The sequence below is a fragment of the Ambystoma mexicanum genome, chromosome 4q (genome assembly GCF_040938575.1).
Source record: "Ambystoma mexicanum isolate Mex_15411 chromosome 4q, UKY_AmexF1_1, whole genome shotgun sequence".
Lineage (NCBI taxonomy): Eukaryota > Metazoa > Chordata > Amphibia > Caudata > Ambystomatidae > Ambystoma > Ambystoma mexicanum.
Genome location: NC_090928.1, coordinates 699,651,027 through 699,666,827, shown reverse-complemented (window position 1 = coordinate 699,666,827; position 15,801 = coordinate 699,651,027).

The following is a 15,801-nucleotide window of genomic DNA, read 5'->3' as shown; positions in this document are numbered from 1 at the left end:
TTGCACTTGGCTTTGGGCTTCAAGCGGGTCCTCATGACAGGGGCAAGAACATTGAGTGTATTAGATTTAACAGAGTGGAGCATGGAGAGGGACGTGTCAGGTATGAGTCAGCCAACTGGGGGGAGGAGGAGGGAAGAAAGTGGCGACGAAAGCCTTAGCTGACACACACTCATGGGTGGATAACTGAGAAGGTAGGTGGCAGTGCTGGAGTTGGCTTAGCCTAACGGGTAGAAAGGGTGAGCTGGGAGGAAAGGAGAAAGTGATCACTCCAGGAGAGAGGAGTGGTGAGAGGGATAGAAAAGGGAAGGTCTGAAGAGATCAGAGCATCCATGGTGTGCCCTGCAGAGTGAGTCAGGGCAGAGGGGAAAATAGAAAGTGAGAGAGAGTCGCAGAGGTCACAAAAGAGTCCAGAGGAAGGACAGGAAGCATCCAGGTGGATGTTAAAGTCTCCAAGAAAGAGGAGTTGAGTGGCCGAGAGGATGCTAGCCACAGTAAGGGAATGGCCAGGAGAGAGAGCCTGCGTGGGAATGACGCAGGCAGGAATCCACTAAGGGAAGATACAGGCTACATCCTCTGCGGAACACTTGGATCTGGGCACCGAGAGGATCTTGTAGCCAACAGGGAGGAGAGTGTCAAAGTTTGTGACAGAGCTGGCCATGAACCATGTCTCGATGAGGCTGAGGATATCGAGGTCAAGTTCCTCCAGGAGGCAGCAGATGTCAGAGAAGTGTTTGACAGCTGAGCGAGATTTAAGAGTGGTAATAAGAAGAAGGATGCTGTCATTGAAAGACATCCGGGGTGGGGGTACAAATCAGAGGTATGCCCTGCGGAGGTGTAGAAGCTGCCTGAGGGGGGGCAGAAGAGGAAGATGGAGGAAGATGGAGAGAGCAAGGTAGCCAAGGCGGAGACGGCAGGGAGAGGTAAGGAAGCCGAAGAAGGGAGAGAAGGGAGAGCTGGAGAAGACAGGAAATTCTGCTTGGTTGCCATGAAACTCTGCTATTTAGGCAGACTATGTGGTTGTCTTTCTGCAAGGGAAATCCAGAGAACACAAAAACAAAAATATAATCTGAGTGTAGTTGGAAAAGCACATCACATGAGAAATAAATGCATAATTTTTCAATGAAACTGTCACCCATCAAAAGGGGGCACACTTTGACAATTCTGACCCACTTTTCAGCAGAAAAATGAACGGCAGATAATAAAATATGTATTTTATTAATGACTGAAAGAAACAGCCCTGCACTTTCAGTGCAAAGGAAACGTGAATCCGGATCAGTAAAACACACTGTATGTCAAAGAATGAAGGCTGAGGTTAGAAATTGAAATATGGGACTTCCATTTCAGCCAGGAACAAATGGTGGGGCTCTGGACAAATTTCACAAAGAACTCCCCCATTAGAAGCCTGGCTGTTACATCCCCCCCAGCTGTTTACAACTGCAATAAAGCGTGGCTGCTAAGAGGTGTTGAAAACAGACTTTCCCTAGATTTGTTGTCTCTGAAAGGGCAGTTCTGAGCAGGCCAATTGCTTTAGCTGATGCATCCCAGGTATTTACAAGCTGTAAACAACTTTCAGGGGAATTGGAATCCTGTGCAAAAATAACGGGAAGTATACTGAAGCAGCAATCTGGTTTTAGAAAGGGCCTTTCTACTTCACTGAATGGGCTGGTCTTGAGTTGCCTTGCTGCGAAGTCATTTACCAAGGGTGGCCCTTCTCTCTTTGGAGCCTGGATTGATCTATCCCAGGTATTTGATATGGTTAATAGAAACTTATTATGGGGAAAACTGGATGCCTGGGGAATTCCTCCTGGCTTACTTTCTATCCTAAGAGAGTTGCATTCCAACAATTATATGCGGGTCAGACTTGGTAGGTCGGGTTTGCTTTCTGATTCAATTAGGATTACTAGAGGGGTACGTCAAGGCTGTCTATTAGCTCCCTTGCTTTTCATCCCCTTTATGGCGGATCTAGATGATTGGTTGCAGGATGTTGGTTTAATATCTCCTTCCATTGGTAATGCAAAAATAAATTGGCTAGCGTATGCGGATGACGTAGTTGTCCTGGACTATTCACAAGTGGGGCTGCAACGTCTGTTGTCCGCTTTAGAATCTTATGCTAGGATCAATAAATTAAGAATAAATCAGTTAAAATCTAAGATTCTTCTATTTAAGAGACCAAATAAAACAGTGAAGAATTCTGTTTGGAAGTTGGATCAATCTCAGGTAGAGATTGTCTCAGAACTAACTTATGAGGGAGCTGAATTGAGATCTTTTCCATTTAAGAATAGTCTGATGTCTTCTATTGAACTAAAATTGGTCAAATGAGGTGCTCAGATGAAAAAAAATTAATTCCAAGTTCGGCAAATTTACTATCCTTCCCCTAATAAGATTTTATATCAGGAAGGTAGTCCCCATTATTCTATATGGTTTGGATTATAACTCTGTAGCTTTGGAGAAAGAATGGGATGTAATCAAATCCAGGATCTGGAAACGTGCATTGGGTTTGCCAGATTGTGTTCCCATTGTCTGTTTGTGCTACGAACTTGGTCTCTCGTCTCTTAGATCGTGGTTAGATTGGAAGTGGTTGACTCTCTATAGGTCAATTTTAGTTCCCCCCAAGGACTCCCTCTTCGAGGAAGTTGCTATAGAGCTTGAACTAGAAAATAAATCTTTTCTGCACAGGTTACGACTAATATGTATGGAAATACTGTCTGGCTGTGACTGTGATGGTGAGTTGATTTTACAGAACCCCCTAAAAATTAAAGAAAAAATAAAATTGGCTGATTGGATTCACACGATCGATGATATGCGAAGAACCAAAAGATCGGCCTCTCTGACATTGCTGGATAAACATTTATCGTTTATACCGGCTTATTTAAAGAAGGCCCCTAGTCCTTGGTTTAGATCTGCCTTTTTGAGATTCCGTCTAAACTTACTCCCTACCCTAGAATTATTAGCTATCAGAGATAAAGAAGGGGGAATTGTCTCAATATGTGACAGGTGTTCAAGTAGCGAAGTCCAGACTATTAAGCATCTACTTTCTAATTGTCTAGGACCTGGAGCAGCAGGGCCAGATTTTTTGGTAAATTTGTTCATGATGAGTCTTATTTGAATACCGATGATTTTTGGGCAAGATTATCTTCTGGTAATGAGATGGCTTTATCAATTGAGGTCGGAAGAGTTTTAAGGGAATTGAAGTTAGTAACATTTTCAACTATTTGTGTTAACTTGTGTTGGTTAGAATTTCCTTTTTATTTTTTTTCTCCTTTTTTTCTCTATGATGTATGGTTTTATTCAAATTTTGTAAACTGCTGGTCAATATTTTCTTTTGTTTTAATTGTCTTATTTTAATATATTGTATGTTGAAATGTGTTAAAAGTCAAATCTTGGCTATTGCACTATAAATAAAAAAATAAATAAATTAAAAAAAAGAAAACAACTTCAAACAACCAAATTCAAAGAGACTAATAAAAAACACTGGAGGCAGGAGAGCTACCATTTGTCCAACATGAAGACTTACTATTAATTTAAAAGGACTTTTATAAAATAGGCCTTTTTCTCAGCAACCATAAGTTAAATTGTGCAGATCATTTCCAGACAATTTTGGTGATATAAAATCCATCCACCTGCAACTCAGGGAACTGAAATGGCCATCTAAAATGGGTTTCTGGCTGATCTGAAAATGTTCCAAATGTGAGAGTTGGCGTGCTGGTAGAAGGTCAGAATAGGAATATGGGTAATACATTACATGTTCCTAACTATTATGCTTTTGGTAAAAATGGCAGAAAATTGCCACATGTCCGTGTATCATGATGCAGACCTTGCTGTCATCTCATTTAATTCCCCATGATTAGCAGAATCGGAAAATATGTATATTATGGCAGTTATTCATAAAATAACTTTCTTGGCCAAATTAATGGAGATCATGGGGTCACCCCAACTGAACCGCCACATTGAAATGGCTGGCTGCCTCCATGACCACCAGTCCAGTTTTAGGGCTGCCAGAGGCACAGAAACTGCTGTTCTGAATACCCATGAAGACCTACTCTCCAGCCTGTTATGATCCTCCTCAATCTCTCTTCTGCTTTTGATGCAGACAACCACTCCATCCTCATAAGCCGCCTCCATGATACCCTAGGCATCATGGACTGGGCACTGGTGTGGCTGGGGTCCTTCCTTTCAAACAGACCTTCCCAAGTGCAAATGGACCCTTTTATCTCCACCTCACTCTCTGCCTGTGGCATCCCTCAGGGCTATATCCTATTGCCTTGGCTCTTCAACATCTATCTGGCCCCTCTGGACCACCTGATCTCCACTTTCTCCCCTGATTTCCACACAGCACTCTTTCAAGCTGCCTTCCTTTTCCTCTCCCTCCTCCTCCCTCATACCTGACTGTTTGACTTCTATTCTGGCATGGTGCTCTGCCAATGAACTCTGCTTTAATTCCAGCAAGACCAAGATCCTTCTCATTGGAATGGCAGCTCCTTGCTTCCCTCCCAATCTCTGATCCCACTCCCTTGGTCCCCTCCCATCACCCATTTTTCAGGCAAAAAAAAGATGGGATCATCTTTGACTCATCTCTCTCTTTCTCTCCACACATCATGGACCTTGCCAAAAATTCCAATTTTCAGCTGCACCTCCTCAAGGGTAATCTACCTTTCCTCCCCTTCCCCTAGGAGCTCACTGTCTCCAGAGCTCTGGTTCTCTCTAGGCTGGACTACTGAAACAGCTTCTTTCTAAATCTGCCTGCCTCTACTCTCCGCCGTCTGCAACTCATCCAAAACAGGACTGCAAGACATGTCCTTGGCCTCAAGCCCAGGGAGAGTATCTCTACAGGACTGAAATCTCTTGTTTTATGGCACCTGGAAACACATGTGTATAGGCACCATACACATGTCCAATAATAAAATAGAAAATGATGAGGTTTTGCAACATAACTCGTTTTTGCCAATAATGTGACATGAGAACGAATGGTGATTGCTACTAGAAGCTAACACATGTCTGCTCCTACTCTCTGACTCTCCCCACATCCCTTAGGAATGAGACCGCTCGCCTATCATTCCGCAAATCTCTCAAAAGGAAGCTCTTCAATTAGCTCACCTCCAAAACCTCCATCACATGCCGCCCACACGGCAGCCATCCCAGTTTGGTTGTTAGATACCTCTGTCTACCTTGCAACTGCTTAACGCTCAACTTCCTCTGTGTCAATGTCAATGTAACCACCATCTGTCTAGTAACAGGTTCACTGTAATCAAGAACCACAATCACTCCTGTTGTTAGCATGTAACTAAAAAAGCATTGATGCAACAGTGCTACAATGCCCCAGGGACGCGTTGTGCGCTTTATAAATGTAAAAAAACCATAAATAAATAAATAAGGCTATCCTTAGAGATGGCTGGAATTGGGAGGAGAAAGAAGGGTAACTGTCCAATCCTATTTGCGAATACTCTTGCAGGGTACTCCCCCAAGATTGTTAACCTGATGGTGTCATTGCTGCCATATAAAGTGGAATGCATTATGAGGAAGGGACAGAGCTGCTGAAATGTATCATTGGGGAGAACTGCTGAAAATTACCATCTGACAGCTGCCAGGAAACATCAAAAGGAGATTTTTCAGAGATTGCCTCTGGGTGGTTCTGTCTATTTCTATGAAGGCTTAAAGGCTGACTGAGTCCTATGATGGAGAGCGGGAGGCCATCCTTGACAGTAGAGTGACCACACCCCTGCCTTATCTTTCCAGAGGGTCCTGACATGCAGCTGGCTGTCCTGAACTTTAAACAGAGATTTTCAATGTAAGAAGAATGAAGCCCTGTGTAACCAAAAGGTGGGGGGATATACTGGCTTTAAATCCTTTACTTTCACAGTGGGCAGGGGGTGGGAGAGATGTATTCCACCATTGTAGCATTGTGGCAGCAGTGTGTAATATTGCCATCAGAGTCCCCAAGCAACACAACTGTCTACCCAGTAATAGAAGTGATAGGGTCATCATGGAGGATGGTTCAGGATTTACACCTATTGAACAATATTTTAGCTGCAGAGTTCCCAGTGGTCCCCAATACTTCCAGTATCCTGTGCAATATCCCCAACACAGTGGCCCATTTCACAGTGATAGACCTCAAGAATGCATTTTTCTCCATCCCCTTGCACCCTGAATCCCAGTATCTCAAGGCATTCACCTATAGAGGACAGAGGTTCAAAGACACTCATTTGCCACATGGGTATTGTGAGTCCCTGAGCATTTTTAGTAGGGTACTGCAAATGGACTTAGGAAACCTACAGGTACAGTGAACAGTAATTCAGTTTGTAGACAACCTTCTAGTGTGTCGCACAACAGAAGAGCATTGAACAAATGTCTCAGGCCTGATTCTAAGCTTGTGCTAATTATATTGTTGAAAGCAGACATTGTCCCCTCCAGTTTCCAGCACCACCATTCTGGGGTGGGTGGAAATACTGGGGGGGAAATTCTGTGCTTCCCATCAGCAAAAGCTGCATACATCTACTGTTTACATAGAAACATGTACTCCAGTTGCACTGCAAGCATTTTCTAAAAGACTGACACTTTTCTAGTTTAAGAATGTTTTCTTACATTTTCATTAAGCTAGAAAAGTGGTGCTGCAGTCTCGGAAAGCCATTTTTATTTAGTAAAAAGTGTGAAACAGCTTTTAAAAGCACCTCACTGGTGTCAAATTTTAACTACTCTTATGGATGTGCTAAGGCTGTGCTCCTGAGAGCAGAATCCCCTCACAGTGCCAGCCCTGCATTTCTCATAGTTGCTGAGGATATTGTTAAGCAGTAAATCAGGCTCATGCTAAAGTTGTGGCTTTGATGCCAGACCGCCACATTAACACTTCATCTGATTAGGGTGCTTTTAAAGAAAGTGTTTATCGTTCATAGGTGAACACTTCTGTGTTTTTGCATGCACCTGAGAATCAGGCTCTCAGTTGCAACTTGGACTTTATTGTCAGAAAAGGGATCCAAGGTCATCAAAGATATTTGCAATACTGCCAGCAAGATGTTGTGTACCTAGGGCAGATAATATCAGCAGCAGGGAGGAGATTAACACCAGAAAGGGCAGCAGCAGTACCCTCCACCCCGCAGCCAATCACGGTCAAGCAGATTAAGCAATTACTAGGATTATGAAACTATTGCTGGGCCTGGATATTCGATTATTCCACCTGCACCAAACCTCTGTTGCAGGGGTTAAAAGAACCAAAGAAAGTTAAGGGACATATTATATAATATGGACAGATGAAATTTCTCAATAGTTGCAAGGTCTCAAAAATGCAATCAGTAATGTACCCATTTTAGCAATGCCTGATTACCCTAAACAATTATTCTGGTTCTCAAATTCTAATGGTCCAGTGATGATGGCTGTTCTCACTCAACAGACATCAATGGGAAACAAGCCTTTGGCATATTAATGTGGTCTTTAGACCCAGTCATGCAGGGATATTTTCCATGTGAGCAGGCTCTAGCGACAGCTGCGTTTGCAATCACAATGTGAAGCCTTTTCACATTTTTGACATACTAGGAGAAATTGAAATCCACTCTCCCCATACAAAGAGCATTAGAATACGAAGTAATTTTGTCCATCCCTTCCATTCACATAGTAAGGTGCCACATTGTCAATCGAGCAACATTCAATGCAGAGCCAGTACAGCCAGATGACGAACTGTATTATTGTGCTACATCAGAAGACACTCTAGATGACATTACCCATGTCAGGGAAGACCCCCTCAAAGAAGGGGAAGTGCTCTTTGTTGATCAGTCGTTGACAATTGATTAGAGCACTGGAGTCAGGAACATGGGGCAGCCATAGTGAGGATTGAAGAAGGTGAGTACGAGGAGATATCTAAGGTAGGACTGCCTGCACACTACTCATATCAGCAGAGCATTTGAAATCTCCAAAGGGTGCTTTGCTACCATTTACTCAGATTCATATGTATGTGGCATTGACAGGACATCCAGGCCTCTCCAAATGGCAGAGGGGAGGCATCAAATAATCAGATGGCACACCTGTGCAACACGCTGCCTTACGTTCTAGGTTAATTGATGCATTGACACTCCCCACAGCAGTTGGGGTAGTAAGGTGTACAGCCCAAACCAGGAATACAGACCCAATTTCTTATGGTAATGATGCAGCAGATTTAGCAGCAAAGGATGCCACATATTTGGAAATGACAAATATCACAGTGTCCTCTGAGGTAATATTATAGCAGGTAGAAATAATAATTCCTTAAAATGCAATCCCATGACTCAGATAATAGAATTACAGATACAGGCTCCCCAGCAAGAGAAGGAATTATGGATCAAAAGAGGGTGTCTCTAATCCCCCACAGATTTAATCCGGAGACCGAATATTTCAGGAAAAGCAGTCATGCCCCATGAATTACTTACCATTGATTTCAAGCAATCGCACTACCCTGCATATGTATCCAAGCAGTACACTGCAAATAGCTAACCAGAAGAATGCTTCATTCCCAACCTCCAATAACATCTTGATAATTTCATATTTAATTGTACCCTGCACTTGCCACCGGCTGGCCGTACTTTTACCTATTGTTATTTATTCTTATCCCTTGTACTGCACTGTCCTCCCCCATGCACTTCTCCTCCCTCCCCTTCCCATGCACTTGTGCAATATGAATGACACCTGGCCTAGTAAGATTGCTGTCTGTCTTCCCTCTGTCCCCCTCCCTTGCCTTGTTGCGCCTCAAAACACTTGTGTATAGGCACGTTATAAATGCCATATCATATCATATCATATGATACCACACATCAAATGTACACTACAATAGGCACGTTATAAATGCCATATCATATCATATCATACCACACATCAAATGTACACTACAGGACGTTGAAAGCGACATTACCCCATCCCTCAGGGTCACTTCAACACCTCCACATTGACTATACGGTCATGGTTAACAGGTTCAGTAACTTCTGTTATGTAATTGTTAGCTAGTGTATTGTAGTTGAATTGTAAAAGCTATTCAAAGAAATGTCACGCTTGTTGGGCATGAAGCACAGATTGTGCTCAACTTATCAACCTCAAGCCAAAGGATTGATGAATGCCTAAATGCCTATTGAAATGTCTTGCTAAGATTTATAGCACATTGAAAAGGAGTTTGCTTAATTGTCTGCCACTAGCATAATTTGTTTCCCGTAACCAGCCCGGGTCAGATAATCATTTTACTCCTCAGAAGATAGTAACAGCCTCCAATGCACAGAATTCTGCACAAATTGTACATAGTTAATATCAGGGATATCTTAGGGTGTTAACCAAATCTGTCAGACTTATTTAATGCCAAATCCGGCCCCACCAAGAAAGGTAGCTTCACCAGTGATGGACACACTAACAGCACACCAGGATTCAGCACTTCCACAGCTACAGCAGTTCTTCCCCAATGATTACTTTACATGGAAGTCGAATCAACCAAGATTTGAGGGACCCTACAACATCATCTACACCATGCCAACAGTGGGCAAAGTTACTGGCCGCAAGACATGGATCAGTATAATAGACACCCAGAAGGATTATAGATCCAAAATCCCCCTCCACAAGCAGGAGGAGGAAAATGGGGGAGAAAAAGATGAGTGACATTAATATTTCTTTAACTTCTCTGAACTCAATATGTCCCTTTGGGCGGATGGACATTAAAAAAAGTTCACAGCTGTCAGGAACAGCAGACAATGTTAAAAAAAGTGTATGCTTTGTATCATTTGTCTTTTCTTCTCTACCCTTTCTCATGATTGAATTTACATGGTTGTTTTCAAGGGGTGGGTCCAATAACGTCACCAACACTGCATTTATTCCAGTGAATAGTAGCGTATCCATTACCCTGATTAGGAGGGATGTTTCAAACCCAGGAGTTTATTTTGGTAGTGTTAAAGATGTGCATCACCTCAAAACACGGGCAGAACTTAATGGTAGCAACGGTGCTGTTATTGACAGTAATGTTGCTACCACCCTCCCCATTCCCATTGAGCCCTTTAGGGTCTCAATGGGAATGGGGATGTACCGGGCCCGGCACCCACACAATGGAAATTACCGGGTCCGCTGAGGTTGGAATGACCAGGTGATTCCCTTTTTGTGAGTGCCGGACCCAGATGCGGGTTTGGAGGTAGCCTTGCCAGTAAACCCGGCAAGGCTACCTCCAACCTCGTAATGAGACCCAGTATGTGGTACAACCACATGAAGGTAGTGGGAAGAGGGAAGTCAAGAAATTCTTAGTCTGTGTGTTTTTTAATCCCATATGCAACCGACACACCCAGCCCCTTTATACCATAGGTATCACCACCAGAAGTAGTTGTTTAGTGCACCTTGCCTTATTTAGAGTGGGAGGATTAATTCAGGGACACAGGGTGCCATTTATTATAGAGATTAATGTATCGAGGGTCTGATGGGTTGCAAAGTAGCAGAGATGGCTGGATATTTAGAGAGTGCAGTATAGCAAACAAATGAGACATGTTTTGCTATTTAGGAGAAACTTGTTAAGAAATTGACATGGATTGAAAAGCATGAGAATTCTACCCAAGTACTGAAACACACTCGATCCTCTTGTGTTTCAGAAGCAATGGCAAATGCATGTGGAGACTAACACATGGTGTAACATGAACATCAATCTTCCAGACATCACAGGATAAACAGCAGGTCACTGCACCTATGAATCACTTGTTGGCTGTACTTTTTGATTACCTGCACTTTCCTATTCCCATGCCCCTTTTTTGCACCTCTCCCCTTCCCCTTCCCTGCGCTTATGTGATCTGAATCACACAAAGCCTAGTAAGATTGTTGTTTTGTACTCCCTCTGTTACCCTCTCCTTGTCTAGAAACACTTGTGTACAGGCGCGTTATAAATGACATATCATATCATGGAAGTATATTGGATTTGTGGGGGTTTGGCCTATAACCAATTGCTACGAGTGAGTGAGTGTGCACAACCTATGTTTAGTCCTTGTTTCAATGCTTTGATAATTGTATGCTTTTATATGGGGTACAAGCCCACTTTTGAGGTGCCTCCATGAAATGGCACTACATATGAACAACAACCAGACCTTGGCCGTGAAGCCTGCGGTGTGGGCAGCACTCCCAAGAATCAGAATTTTGTGGTGTTTATTTTCTGTATTTATGTTCAAACAGGATGTTAGGTACAAGTTATGAGTTTTCATAAACAATTCAAAAATGTATTACTTTTTTCTCATTTTCAAAAAGCTTCAATATACTGCTTGCAGATGCATCAGATATAGGGCCTATGCATTTCAGACTGACTTGTCATTCCTCAGGGCCAGTAATTGATATTATTCCTATACCAATATGTAATCTGTTTATCATATATCCACATATCACCAACATTGTATGCCATTATTTACATTCCAACGATATTTTAAATGGGTACAATTCACATCCATCAAATATGCACATTCAAACGTTCACAGATGCCCCCAGTATCATATAAAAACGTGTAATCTCACACAAACCATTCATTTGGAATCATTTGGTTGCAATATATGTTTCATCAATAATATTCATTGCAAAAATTAACAGGTCACATACATGATTATGTTCAAAACCAATACCAAAATCTGTGTTATATACATAAGTGGTTAAATGGTCAGCAAAGGGAAAGAAAAGAAAAGAAATAGCTGGTAAGACAAATATCTCTGTGCCTACATCACGCAATGTTAGAGTGCGTAGTAATGAACATAAGTCCTGTATCTGAAATAAATATCAGGCATCGGCCGTGGCCAGACATTTTTAGGAGAATGGACATTCAATCACACAGCTACATTTTTTAGTGCTAGAGGTGATACAGACTCAAGGACAGACCAAAGACATTAAAAAAATTAAGGCACAACAAGAAGCCTTTTGGATAGAGCGATTGGATGCTCTATCACCGGGCCGAATTAATGAGGAGTTTGATCTGAGTTGCTTTTTATAATTCAATTACAAATTGTAATTATCGGAATGTGTTTCTTTACAAATAGCAACATTTGTGACCTGATTTCAAAATGTGCCACAAATTATTTTTCTCAGGTTGTTAAGTCATACATACATTCTTAGGTCTCACATAATTGACACTACATTCACTTCAGTGAATGATTAGAATTTCCAATCACTTTTGATACCTAAGAGAAATGGGTAACTTCTAATTACAGTTTTTACTAATACTTAATTAAGAGAGATTGTAAATTGGCTTCACTGTTAGATCATACCGTCCCTATTGGGACCGTGGTCAGTAATACAACAGAATCAAGGGACACAAGATTCACAGGGCAAAATGTACACTGCTAATCACACTTTCCGATCAAAATCTGATTATTAATCAATTCCTAACCCACTGTTAAATCAAACTGTCCTCAATGGGACTGTGGTCATTGAAATAACAGAAATAAGGGGCATGTGACTCGCAGTGCTTAATGTGCACTTTTCACACATGTATTCCTTCTTTATATGTTCTCGTTCTGTACTAATATATACTGAAACTGTTTTTTGAAGCAGCCGTAAGCTACACCATAGTGAACTGTAATCAGAAGCGAGTGCATTTGGCTTGTAACCTCTAAACCATTCCAAAATGGCCACCCCCATGGTGCCACAACATGATAGGTTACCTAGGAAATGAAGGATACAATTACAACAGGTCTGTCGGACGCGCACTCACGCGGCATTCGGTTTCGTTGCATTCCGTGTATGAACAAGGTAAGCGTCCTTAGTGGGAGATCTGGGTTCTATGATTATGGTAGAAGCTAAGTTAGTTACAATAGTGCTTTTTGGAATTACAGCAGGACTGAATGGTAGCTTGTTACGCGGATGCCGTACTTTGACACGCGAAATAGTTCATCGTGTTTGAACAGGTAAGAATGAGAATTCTAACTGGGCATATTGTGAGCTTGTCACAACATGGAAACTTGATCATAATACTGACTTGAATTGTTTCTGCTACTTCTCACAGAGGTTTTACCACATCAATAATATCAGGTCTGTGAATTTAACATGTTTATGAGTTGATTCATGATGTTTAGGCACAGAGATATTTTTCTTACCAGCTCTTTCTTTTCTTTTCTTTCCCTTTGCTGACCATTTAACCACATATGTATAAAACACGGATTTTGTTTCGGTTTTTAACATAATGATGTATGTGACCTGTTCATTTTTGCGATGAATATTATTGATGAAACATACAGTGCAAACAAATGATTCCAAATGCATGGCTTGTGTGGGATTACACATTTTTATATGATACTGGGGGCATCTGTGAATGTTTGATTTTGATTGTGCATATTTGATGAATGTGAATTGCACTCATTTAAAATATCGTTGGCATGTAAATAATGGCATAAAACGTTGGTGATACGTGGATATATGATAAACAGATTACATATTGGTTATAGGAATAATATCAATTACTGGCCCTAAGGAAGGACAAGTCAATCCGAAATGCATAGACCCTAATCGGATGCATCTGCAAGCAGTATATTGAAACGTTTTGAATATGAGAAAAAATGAATACATTTTGAATTTCTGATCAAAACTCCTAACTTTTACTGCACATCCTGTTTGAACATAAATACAGAAAATTGACACCACAAGATTGTGGTTCTTGGGAGTGCAGCCCACACTGCAGGCATCACGACCAAGGTCTCATTCTACATCCAATTGCTGCCAGTCTGCAGAGTGTGTGTGTTCCTTGGCAACCCTGCAATCTCTGATGCTCATTGTTTCAGACATCAATCTCATCACAATCAGCAAGCACACCATGTCTAAACAAGTGCACCTCATGCATCAGCGAGTCCAGTGCTCTTGCAATGTCATCGGAGCAGTAATTATTTCTTCCAGGACTCCAGTGACAGAAAAAATGCTATTCCAAAGGAATTAAGGCTGTTTAGTAAAGCTGAGACATTCTTTTGATCTCTTCGTGCCCCTGGTATATAGGCAGCACTGAATGCTAAATGGCTCCTAATAATTTGTTGGGAGCTGATTCAACTGGCAAACAAAACAGAAAATAGAGTAAATGCAATTAGGGAGTAAATGAGAGCCATTAGGTTGACCATCCCCCAAAACAGATATGTACTCGGCTTTCTCACTGCTATGGAGGATGGCTTCTGTGCATAGATAGGTAGTTCCTGTTGCACTTACATGCCTTCCAATGACCCAGTTTATGGCACCTCAATGCAAGCCATTCACTCACTACACACTTTGTGCACTATGATGGACAAAGAAGGGAGGTCACATAACAGGATTTGTTAACGACTATCTTTTCATGGGTATTATGGATGGGTAATATATTCAAAGTGCTGCTTCCTGTCCTTGTTCTATTGCTTATCCTTCTTTGCACCTGCCAACTCATTATGGGCAGCTGCAGAAAGGTTGTGGCCAATGGAATGCCTGTGATGTCAGTTACACTTAGAACAGGTAAGGCCACACCCCTTTAGAAACATGTACATGCACAGATAGAGAAATGGAATGGCGAGAATGTGCATGGCATGGTTAGAAAAGAGCAACTGATTGGTGCATCAGGTACATGTTCTGACCCCCCCAACCCAGAGAACTATTGGGAAAAATATGTTGACTGCACAGGGGATGGAGTTTGCTGTTTTCTGAAAAGTACTCCTGTCATGAGCACTGCTCCCGAGAAGCCAAGTCAAGCCCAGCATCCCCGGAAGCAGGCTCACGACCCTCGTCCCGGCTACAGCAAACCCCTTTTGGGGCCCTTTGGACCATGTCCTCGCGCCTCTGGCGCCAGGCTCATAAGGAACCTCAGTCTCGGCGCCAGGGGCGCCGGGCTCATAATTCTTGCAAAGGTGCTTGGGTGGACCTACCTGTAGCAGACCATGCTGCATACTCACCTTTGCAAATGCTGACAGGATGAAGTCCCCAGCCTTCTGCTGGGAGGAACTATTCCCTGAACTGGGACTACTTTCTTACCTAGGTGGGGCTGGTGCCACTCCTTAGCTCTGGAACACAGGAATTCTTTTACCTGGGCGAGGCTGAGGAAGAAGACACCCAATCACTCCGACACTATTTAAACCATGCCCGATTGGGAAAACGTGCTTCGCGTTATTCTGCATCTGCAGCTGGACGCTCACCGAGTCAGCTCCAGCATTCCAGTGACATCTCCAGCTTCAGCTCAGCAACCTGTGGAAGAAAGACACGAGAACTATACTTACCATCCAGGAATCCAGACACCGGCAGAACCTGCAAGCAAAAGAAACATAAGGTTAGCAAGTTGCAACACGTTCGCAGCCGCGCTCACTTACCTGATCCATCGGTGCTTTCACGGATTCTTCGCGGCCTTCTCTTCAGCAGCCTAACGACACCTGTAAAGACAAAGAACATTGTTAAGTAGGAATCGGGTGAAGGCAGCCGCATTTACTTTTCTTACCTGCTTTTGTGCGTGTATTACGATCTCTTCAACCGCAGCAGCCCGGCACCTGAAAACAAGAAAAGACATTATTTAAGTGCCATTAAAGACTGCAAGAAAGCCTAACACTTACGTGTTTCCCCACGTGCATCCGCGTCTGGGAAAACACCCGCAAGGTCCCGACACCTGCAAATAAGAAAAGAACATTGTTAGAGGTGCTATAATAAGGTCACAGATCATTATACTCACGTACTTTGCACGTGCAACAGCAACGGACGAACAACGCCCGCAACATCTCAAGACCTGAAAACAGAAAACAAGGGACATTATTGAGGTGTCATTGAAATTCCCATACCTACGTACAACCGCACGTGTCGTGCTCTCAGTGACCACGCCCTCAGCATCCAGGCACCTGAAAAAGACAATGCAAAGACTTCATTAAA